Source organism: Orbicella franksi, chromosome 3, assembly GCF_964199315.1.
Source record: "Orbicella franksi chromosome 3, jaOrbFran1.1, whole genome shotgun sequence".
Taxonomy (NCBI): domain Eukaryota; kingdom Metazoa; phylum Cnidaria; class Anthozoa; order Scleractinia; family Merulinidae; genus Orbicella; species Orbicella franksi.
In genome coordinates, this window is record NC_138147.1 from 28,923,343 (window position 1) to 28,933,810 (window position 10,468).

Sequence of the window (10,468 nt, forward strand, 5' to 3'; positions counted from 1 at the left end):
GTGTTGTCTAAAATGCAATAAACACCGAAGTTTTACCAAGGCCTAGTATTAGTTTATTACGTGGATTATCTGTTGCAGACCATTGCCCTTCTCCAAAACAAGATTAACTGACTGGTCGTGGAAAATTGTTTCGGTTTGGACACCGATCGAACTCGGTTCAACTATCAAACGCTTGAGTAAAATTTATTTCTACTTCATAAATTAATCTTAGCATTGTCAAATATGAAATACGAAAGCCTCGTGATCGATTCTTCTATTTGCAGTCAAATTTACGAGAACATTTTTAAAATTTTATTTTTCTCACAAAGGGCCATCGATCGAGCATCGACGAAAGAAACATACTGTAATTTATTTGCGATATATGAATTGCGTATGTTAAAATAACCAACTGAGATTGTGAAACATTAGAAAGAAGAATCGTCAACTATTTGTTAGTAAATTCGAATTTGTTCGCAACGTCATTCGAGTTGAATTCCTGAATATTTCATATTTTTTTGACATGATCACAACGTATTGATCGCTTCCTTCTGGTTTTATGCTCTATGGTGAAAAGCGCATGCAGAGCCACCTTGATAAATAATTCTTGAAGAGGATATTGGGTTTCTGGATTGATCTTCGTATCCTTAAAATACTAGATTTATTGACAGATATTTTTTTATACATTTCCTGAAGGAAAATGGTCGGTTGATATTTTTCGGAAGGGAACTCGAAGGTTTAACAATCAATCAGAAACCAAATATCCTCTTGTTCAACTTCCAGCGAGGCCGTAATAAATTATGTTTGGTATCAAGCAACTCTTGCCACAAATGTTTTTCAAAAGTCAAATTGTCTGATTTTCCAAATTTGTTGGCTGTCATTTGTACCATCAGATCTACTACTTTTTAGAATGTAGGTTCAATTGTCTGACTATTCTAAAGCTATAATTTTGAAAGTGGAACATCTTTTATGAAATTAAAATAGTCACGATAAAATCTGCTGCTTTTCAACAATGTAGCTGCAATTGTTTGATTGTTCTTAAAAGTTATGCTTTCTTCCGCAACGTACAGAAATTTTAACTAAGAGTATTTACTATTAAATCTGTGATTTCTCCAATTGTCTGAGTCGTTGAAAATTTTATCGCTATCGTTTGTATTCACTATTACATGCATTATCACGAACTCAGTTCCAATTGTCTGATTGTTCTAAAATCTTATCGCTATCGTTTGCAATGGACAAACGTTTTTCAAACATTGTGCTCCCCATTATGGAGTTTTGCCAAAAACCTACTTTAAGTTGTCAGATTCTTCAAAATGTTATCGCCATTGTTTGCTACGGACAAAAATGTTCCAAACATTTGCTATTAGCTCTGTTACTTTTCAAAGCTGTTGTTTCAATTGTTGAATTCTTCTAACATGTCATTCAAGGACAAAGTTTTACCACAAGTCAAAGGATATAATGATACATTTTTGAAGCTTGATAACCAAACACCTCGCTGGAAGTAATTTTTGGAAGATAACGAAGCAAGCCATAGACAGTTGTTATTTACCATATACATTGGCCTATAATTTGTCGGGTTATGCTTTTTCCTCTCGTCTAAAAGTGACGGAAGTTCTAAAATTGTCCCATAACTAGAACTGCATTGAAGTTTTCGCTTTTTTTTTTTATTATTTCTTTTTTTGTTTCATAGGACTAATTGGGTTCATGGCTTGCCTATGCTATCTTCTTGAAATATATTGCATGATGATATCACGTCAAAAATTTATGCCGTAATGGACGGACAGCTAGAAAACGTTTTACAGAAATGAGGCGAGAAAGTTAAAATATCCACAAACTGCAATGTTTCGGGACAACATTGAGAAGTTGGCGACATTCTGGAATCGCCATAGTTAAGGCTCAAGTTACCCGGCTATGTAAACGTTCTTAAATATTTCGATTTAGAAATGTTTTCATCCTCTCAATGTTGTGCAGAAACGTCGCAGTTGCAGAAATTTTAACTTGCTCTTCTCATTTTTGTAAATAGGTTTCTAGCTGCTTGTCGTTTTATGGCTGACAATTTAACAAGATATCATCATAAAACATACCATCTTGGACAGAAACATTTACTAGATTCAAAATGATAGTTTCTTTTGGCAAAAACTTGTATGTTTGGTACCAAATTTTTTCGTTAGTTTGTGTGCAAGATGGTATATAGTGAAATTTTTTTGGCGGGAAAAATTGAAGGGGGTACCCCCTTAAAATGTTTGTCAAAAAAGTCGTCAGGGGAAACGCTGTGCAAATTTTTTCCAATTTTCCCGCCAAAAGTCTTAGTATATAGAGGGCAAATTTTTTGATGACACCCTTGTAATTAATTTAAGTGAATTTCAATGAACTAATTAACTATTGTAAGTAGACAATTAAAGATTAATAAAACAATTGAAATGAGACACTTGTGAGTAATTTATTGTTTGAGATATTTTATTGCACTTAATAAAGATTACAAAAGAAATATAGGCTTGGATAAAATATTGCATTTATTGACTATTATTAAGTTAAGTGTAAGTGATAATGATACGATTTTTTTAAAAAAAATGGCGCGTGCGTATTTTAGGCGCCGTATTTTTTCTAAGTCTTTTGGCGGGAAAATTAAAAACTTTCAAACAGATGTTGACAAGCAGTATTTTTTTTTTTAAAAAAAAAAATGGCGCATGCGTATTTTAAGCGCCCGTATTTTTTCTAAGTCTTTTGGCGGGAAAATTAAAAATTTTCAAACAGATGTTAACAAGAAGTTTTTTTTTTTAAAAAAATTGGCGCATGCGTATTTTAGGCGCCCGCATATTCTTCTAAGTCTTGGCCGGAAAATTAAAAAAAAAATTAATACGTGAAAGAGCTGAGCAAAAAATTTCATCTCGGAGAAAGCAATCAAAGAAATTACAACTGGTAAAAATGCTGAGTATTTATTACTAGAAAGTTTTTTTTTTCTAGAAATCCGTTCCTTACAGAAAATTCTCTGTAGTTTGAATTTATTCCTCTAGAAATTCACTTAGTTTTCAACAGTCTGATGAAGGATAGGTGGATTTTTCCTAGCGACATTATGCTTTCAGAAAAATAACTTCTACCTTTGGAGAATATTAATTGATTGTCTTTGCTTGTCCCTCTTTGATTAATCCTGGCTTGATGCCGCTAAAGAACAAACCCAGACACTCTGAAAGAAATAAACAAAGAAAAATTAGAACAAGTAGGCTAGATTAGATTGTACAAAAAGCAGTTTAACTACGCCAAAGTGAAAACATGAGCGCTCAAAGCTGCAATCGACGGTAGACGATAATTTTCACTATGCAGTCGTGCTTGTGCTGTGAAATAAACTTCTCCATTTTAAGTTCATAAAAAATTCTAGCGATGAATGCCAAACGCAATTGCAAAAAAAAGCAACACAGTTGCTCACTGTTAGAAATATTTATTTCCATTCCCGAGTTTCGTTCGTTTTTACTGTTGACAACTACATTGTAAATATTTTAAACTGGAGATTTCAATGTTTGTGCAGTGTTCTGAAGTCGTTAGGATTTAATATTTCAAAAAGCGCTCTTCTTCCCTGACGAAATGTGTATCTCTAATGTCACATTTTGTTACAAGATCGTATCTTAATTTTGATGGCAGCTCAAATACGAAAGAACTAAATTAACGCGAAAAACTCAGCGATTCTGACTGATCGAATAATTGCATTGTCGTCCGTGATATGTAAATTGTTTTGTCAACGCAAAAGTATTTTGAGTTTTAGAAAAAGCTACAACTTTCAAAACAATTGCTTACAAGAAAATTGGTGACAAGATCACTAGTGAATACTACACGGAGAGAGTTTTCATGTGCTCTATTTGAGATTTTTCCAGTAAAATTTTTCGCCTTTTCAAATGCAGAACTCGCGATTTTTGTTTCCACTGCATCAGTTGTTGATACTAGTGGCACATCAAATTCACGTGCTTAAGGTGTAGCGGTATTAATTAACACATCACAATGTAAAAGTCTCATTGTACCTGAAGAAGGCTGGTTTGGCCAGCCGAAATATAGTACACCTTAAAAAAATCATCCCACCTTGTGTCGGTTTCTGCTATTATATTCTTCATTTGATAAAAAAAATCCTTCCTACATTAGTTTTACTTCGCATTTCCATTCTCTCAAGTCTTAAAGATTTCGGTGGAGCCATATTTAAATCTACGTGCAGCTAGTTTCCGGACACTAACATTACAAATATTACCTTTATTACGGTCTAAAAAGGGACAAAAACAACGCCAAGAAAAGGTTTGATGAGCAGACAATAGCCTTGAATTAATAGACCATTTTACCGTTGTCTGCTCAATGACCTGGCCTTTGAATGACAGCGAGGCTGGAGTTGACCTTGTTTTGATACAGACCTCACTGCTTTTGTCATGTAAATGCACCTAGTGAGCATCAGAACAACTTGCTTTACCCAACAAAAGCAGTGAGGTCTGTATCAAAACAGGGTCAACTCCAGCCTCGCTGCCATCCAAAGGCCAGGTCACTGAGCAGACAACTGTAAAATGGTCTATTGTCACATCTTTTCGCACATTTTATTTGACATGCAGAACAACAACATGCTATGTCTTCGTGGTTTTTGTGTTTTGGTGCTTTTTATGTCGGCCGAATTAAACGCTATATTTTGTAGAATAGTACAGAAACATTACTAAAACATATTCAGATGTACAGGGAATTTTAAGTCCTTTTTAATTTTAAGGTTTGCCTGACTGGTATGAAACTAGATTCTAATCAATCTGTCATGATGGCTATCACTTCATGGTAATCTCAACCAGTCGCTGGCGATCGGTAAATTGCGAGCAAGGACGTATAACCCAGAGATATTTGATCTATAGACCGCTTATTAACCCTCGGACGTACAAGGGAGGTGGATGCTACCCCATAAGGTTTTATCAATGTTTTGAAAAGACGATTCACTCTGACGGACTGAAACTTCAGTAGCTGTTCATTTATCCTCCACAGAAGATTTGATTTGTCAATTGTGTGTCCATCATTTTTGACGTCGCCATGGCAACCGAAAATTTCATGTAGGTCTGGCCAAAAATCAACTTTTTTGACATATTCTGTATATTGTCCGGTTTTCTTCATCAAATTGCAGAAATTCACCAATTTGTTCATTTAGTAAGCATTCTATCTTGGTTTTGCATTAATTTCCGTTATTTCTTGACTTTTGCAAGAAACTGGTGAAATCCAAGATGACGCGTCAAATGACGTCATAACCAACAAAAATGATATCACCTTGTAGGGCAAACTCAGGGCTATCTAATCAATGTAAATTTATATTGCTGTCTTAACAGAACGAAAAACCCAGGGGAAGGGTTCCATCCCTCCTTTGGCCCTTCCCCCCCCCCCCTTGCACCACGGTGGGGGTACGAGTTAACTTGTGCGTCTGAGAATTAAACAACAGTGTTATGCAACTCCACTGATGTCAGCTAAGGTCCAAACCTTTGTCAACAGTATAATTAATTGTTTTTATGTCCAATTTCATTAAGCAGTAACCTTAACCACTGAATATTCGTCATAAATTTTTCTTTTTGCTCAACAAAACAAAACTGATTTTCCAAACTGTCAAATGAGCAGAAAAACACATCTACATGTAATATGTAATCGCATGTACGAAACAACACGTAATAGTCTGATCACTATATATTGCACAAAAAGGTTAAATTTATTACATAATTCTTGCCTTTTTTCTGAAGTAATCAAAAATAGTTCTAAAATGTAAGCTGTTACAGAAGCTCACTTCAGATCAATTATTTTCACAGGCGTCAATATCAATGGATGGTGAGAGACATTTGGTGAATCAATTCAGTTCTCTATATGAAAATTCATAATGTCCCGAATAATGATTTTTCTGAACTGTCATAATAACTAGGATTTGTGTGCTATTTCCAGACTAATCATAAAATTACAAATTTCCTCGATTGTGATTGGTTTAAAAAACTCCTATTTTCCACTAATTCACTTGCCAAGTTGTTATCGGACAGTCTGTTATTGGACAGTTTGTTATCGGACAGTTCAATAAGCCAGTCACATTCAAAGTTGTAGTTTAAATCAACCAATCACATTCAAAGTTGTAGTCTCGCGTGCGCGCGCTTGTTTTTGTGTTTTTGGCGCCTAATTGCCGGTAGGAGGCGCGGTGGCCTTAAAATGTTTACATCTCCTTTGTAGGTATTTTAATGCAAATTTTCCCTCAGTACTATTACCATTACGTAGCAAGTGCAGTGATATATTTTTTTTGCGCGTCTCATTTTAGGCCATTTTATGCTCTCAAGGTTCTAGGACTTGATTAGGAAAAACACAACAAGGCTGTAATAAGAATGTTTCTTTTTCCCTGTTCTGTAACCTGGAAGATTTCTGATGCTGCTCATGCGACCATCAATAGAAATTCGCCATTTTAAAAAGAAGCTTTTCATGGCATAACCGGGTACGGATATAACTCACAGAAAATTTTAAAGTATCCTCTACAACATTTCAAAAGAGGTCTAAAAACTTCAAAATTTAAAGGCTTAGTATACTAAATTTCACTAAAAAGCTCTATGCAAAACATGTCTATGCTTAAATCCACCATTTTTAAACATGAAATAGAGTTTATATTAGTAGAAAAACTTATCTGAATTATTTGTGGTCTGTAAACTCAAGATAGACATTATTCAAACGGTTTCTATGCGAGTATCTGATGACTGTAGTGAAGTAAAAGTTACCGTCATGTTTGAAATCTACAATGTATTCTTTTTCCGGAGACGGGGGAAGGAGCAAAAACCCATCCCTCCCCTTCTAAATACTTAAGCTATGTCAATCATACGTTTGCGTAGTCGGAAACATCCATTTGGTAAAATTCATTTTGGGCGACGGCACCCTCATTTATGACGTCATACCACAACGAAATTCAAAATGGCCGCCGTATCGCCGAAAGAGTCCATTATTCAAAGAAGCATTGCAAAAATCGCTAAACTGATTGTAAATTGTCGTAGTGTAAGAATGCTAACCCTACAGAAAAAGTCGAGATGCTCAATCAAAACTGTCATAAAAGCCAAAGACTTTCCGCAGAGCAGCTTTTCAAAACAAGACGTCGTCTGCATGGTTTCTGTTAACTATCAAAAGAGGCGTCACAATCATAGTGAATGAATTGACCATCAGCAGCAAATCAAACCTTTCCTTTCTTCAAGTTCTACACCGATCACATTTTGGAAACAGTACAAGTAAGAAGATCGTCCACGGCCATATGTTGGGAAAGAGCTACCAAGACATTGCCATGCATCTTTAGGCATGTGCCTGATTTTTCTCTCAACTATTCAACTTTATTTTGCTTGGTGGTCGTAGAACTGATATTTTTCCGCACGGCAATTCCTTTGCTTTCGTCTTACCTTGACCTTCAGTTTGAAAAGACTGCATTTAACCTTCAGAAAAGGCAGTTATCATTTTCAAAAAGGTAGTTTACAAAATTTGAAAAGCTGTTCACAAGATTTCAAAAAAGGCGTCCGCAAATCCAACAAAGGCGATACCTGGTCATTTAGGCTTTTCAGCTTTTTCTTCACTTCCTTCGAGACAACTTTTAGTCCTGATGTGAAACTGTTAAACCTGTACTTCCGAGCAGAAGCCTTCCCCTCCCAAACTGCCTCCCTCTGCACTGGGTACCATTCCCCTTCCCACACCCTCTAACCCCTCCCCTCTAACACGCTGACGAAAAGATCGGTGACAAGAATAAAGAAAATCGGAAATTACAGATATTGTCTTGATGTAGCCCAAAATCTCAGAAATAACAATAACAGAAATGTATGAAACTTAGTAAGGAGAACTGATATTTTTAGGTTGGAACTGGAGAAGTTAAAAACTATGTTTGATCAGAAGTCTGATCGAACGTTGAATAATTGGCATTTTAACTTTAAAGAATTTCTCTATTACCTTGTTCGTGATTGCTTCACAGATGAGGTAGCCAGTCCTCGCACAGCGTGTACATCGTCCAGGTATATCTGGAAGTGTAAAGAATATCGTGGTGAAATTCTCAATAAATGTCACAGTAAGCTTCTGAAGGAGAAATACTCTTTACAAAACAAAACAAAACAAAACAAAACAAAACAAAACAAAACAAAACAAAACAAACAAACAAACAAATAAAGAAAGAAAACTCTAAATCAGTATTAAATGTAAATACCCCTACCCCACTCATCTCTCTTCACTTCCTCTCTGGACCCGAAAAAAGACAAAATTGAACCTTCCTCTGTATTTTCTCGACCACGGTCATGGCCAGACCGCCAGATGAATTATACGGAATCTGTGTCTCGAATTTATGTTATCCGTCTTTCGATACCCAAATCCAGACCGTGGGCTTAAAATCTCTGTACCTTTTAAACATAAATCAATAAAACATTGTGATAAGACAAAAGTTAAAACCATCACGGTTAAAAACTCTAAAAACTGTAAAAAACTCTAAAAGGCGACGACGTTTCGACGTTGACTCAACGTCATTTTCAAGTCAAAATGAATAAGAAAACTTTATTTGAATATAAATGTACAAAACAAATCCTTAGAGACTGAAATAAAACACTATTAAATGCGAGAAATATTTGCACGCAGTGTCACGTAAACAGTTTAGCACGAACGGAGTCCTTCTGGGTATTTAGGAAATGTAGAACGAAGTTTGACTGCTTAATATTCGAGATGTTGTTTATTAAGGAGCTAAAACCTGGGCTAAATACCCAGAAGGACTCCGTTCTTGCATCAATGGAAAAACATCAAGTCGCTGTCGGGATATTACGTATTTTACTTGTTGAAAACACCGAATTACTTCAATTAAACCCGATCTTGGAAACGGAACCTTCGTGCGGAAAATAATCACATTTATTGCAAAAAAATCTCGTATGACAATTTTTCCTTTTTGTTACGAGCACAAAAAAATAATTCGCCCGAAAATAAGAATTCGATTAAATCAGTGTTGTCAAAAGGGACGGAATTATGTACATCTCGCTTTAAAGCATCTTCAACCATGTTATTCATTCCAGGTAAACAACGTTTAGGTATGCAAATACAACTTCGGTTTCGACGTAATGAAGCAAGCCGTTTTGAGTTCTATCACACGGTGCGAACATCAAGAAGTAAAGAAATAAACTTCTTTAAACAACAAGCACAGAGAAGACTAAATGTAAGGAAACTATGGTGCGTTACCTCGACACTGTGGACGGTGTGCTTGAAAGTCTTCATCTCCTCTGCCAATAGCTACATTAACAACTTGTTCGGTCCCCTTTCAGTGCACGATAAGACAAAGACCTCCTTGTCGTCGTTCAAAACAGACAATTCCATGCGGGAACTAGTTTCTTGAAGATTATTAACGAAGAATCAATGCAACTTTGCGTTCCCTTTACTTGGTAGTTACCGCGTGCGAAGGTGAAGATGTAATATGAATAGTAATGAGTGAATCTGATTTGAATTTTAAAAAATATTCACCAAGCAGTAAATTTGCGGGAAGACTGGAGCGGTTTTTGCTATTTAAAGTTCCAAAGTTTTTTGTGCGTGTTGTTTGAAACCTGTGTTTATGCGCTCTCCATGATTCAGAGGAATGCAGTTAGATGACTGCTAGGATTCTTTTATGTTTGGGGGAAGGGAAGGGTGAGTTGGTTGTAACGCCCATTGACTGTCTGAAACCCTTTTTGCTGAAGAGTCAGCACAATTGAGGACTTCAGAGATATAAAAAATAATACATGGCGGCATGTTTTTGTGTATTAAAAGTGATGACGAGCCAGTACTGGTCGATAACTACTAATAATATTGAAAAAAAATTATCAAAACTTAAGTGTTGACGCAACAAGATGGAGAGTTATTCGTGAAAGGAGATTCACATGTTCAGTTTACATTCTATGCCGGGGCTTATTCAATGACAAGAAAAAGACACTTGTGAAAATCACAAGTGTTAAGCTAACTTTCGTCCTTTACTTGTAACAAAGGGAACTGAATAACAGCTCTCAACTTGAGGAAGTCCTTTAAGGTTGTCTAACTGCATACCTCAGTTTAAGTTTTTAAATCGTGTTTGCAGTGTCTGACTCCCATTTAGTCGCATGGCTAGGTTTGAAACTTGAAATATTTTGTTTAGCAAACTTGCAAAAGAGAGTTTAACAAACCACTATAATCTCGCGATCACCTAAACGAATATAGGTTGTCCACTCCACCCCAAGCTAAATATTTAAGATAAAGTTTAAAATTCCGATGAAGAGGTATGAAAACTTCTCTGCCCTAGTTCACGTCCTCCGGCCCATCACCCCACGGGGTCATGGACAAAAGTGAAGTGAAGTAGAACTTTCACGCCCTTAATAAAACCAAGAATTTGGTCATTTCACGTTGTTTTTTTAGGGGAATGACAAGGCAAGACCAAGGATGTACTACGCACGTACATAGCCACTCTTCTGTTCGTTAAACCACTTGATTGTCACAACTGTCATGAATTCCCATTCACTGAAAAAGGAGCTAT

At 36.0% G+C, this 10,468-nt stretch overlaps 1 protein-coding gene and 1 long non-coding RNA gene across 2 annotated transcripts in view; one reads left to right on the top strand and one right to left on the bottom strand.

The window, feature by feature from the left end:
• LOC145481889 (lactadherin-like) overlaps positions 1-10,468 on the top strand; it is a 490,145-nt gene that overhangs the window by 47,577 nt on the left and 432,100 nt on the right. The gene's annotated exons all lie outside the window — the stretch shown is intronic.
• On the bottom strand, positions 2,418-9,354 carry LOC145482949 (uncharacterized). The gene is made up of 3 exons (XR_014048854.1): positions 9,172-9,354; positions 7,912-7,979; positions 2,418-3,160 (listed from the first exon to the last, which is right to left on the bottom strand). It is a non-coding gene; the product is annotated as an uncharacterized LOC145482949 (long non-coding RNA).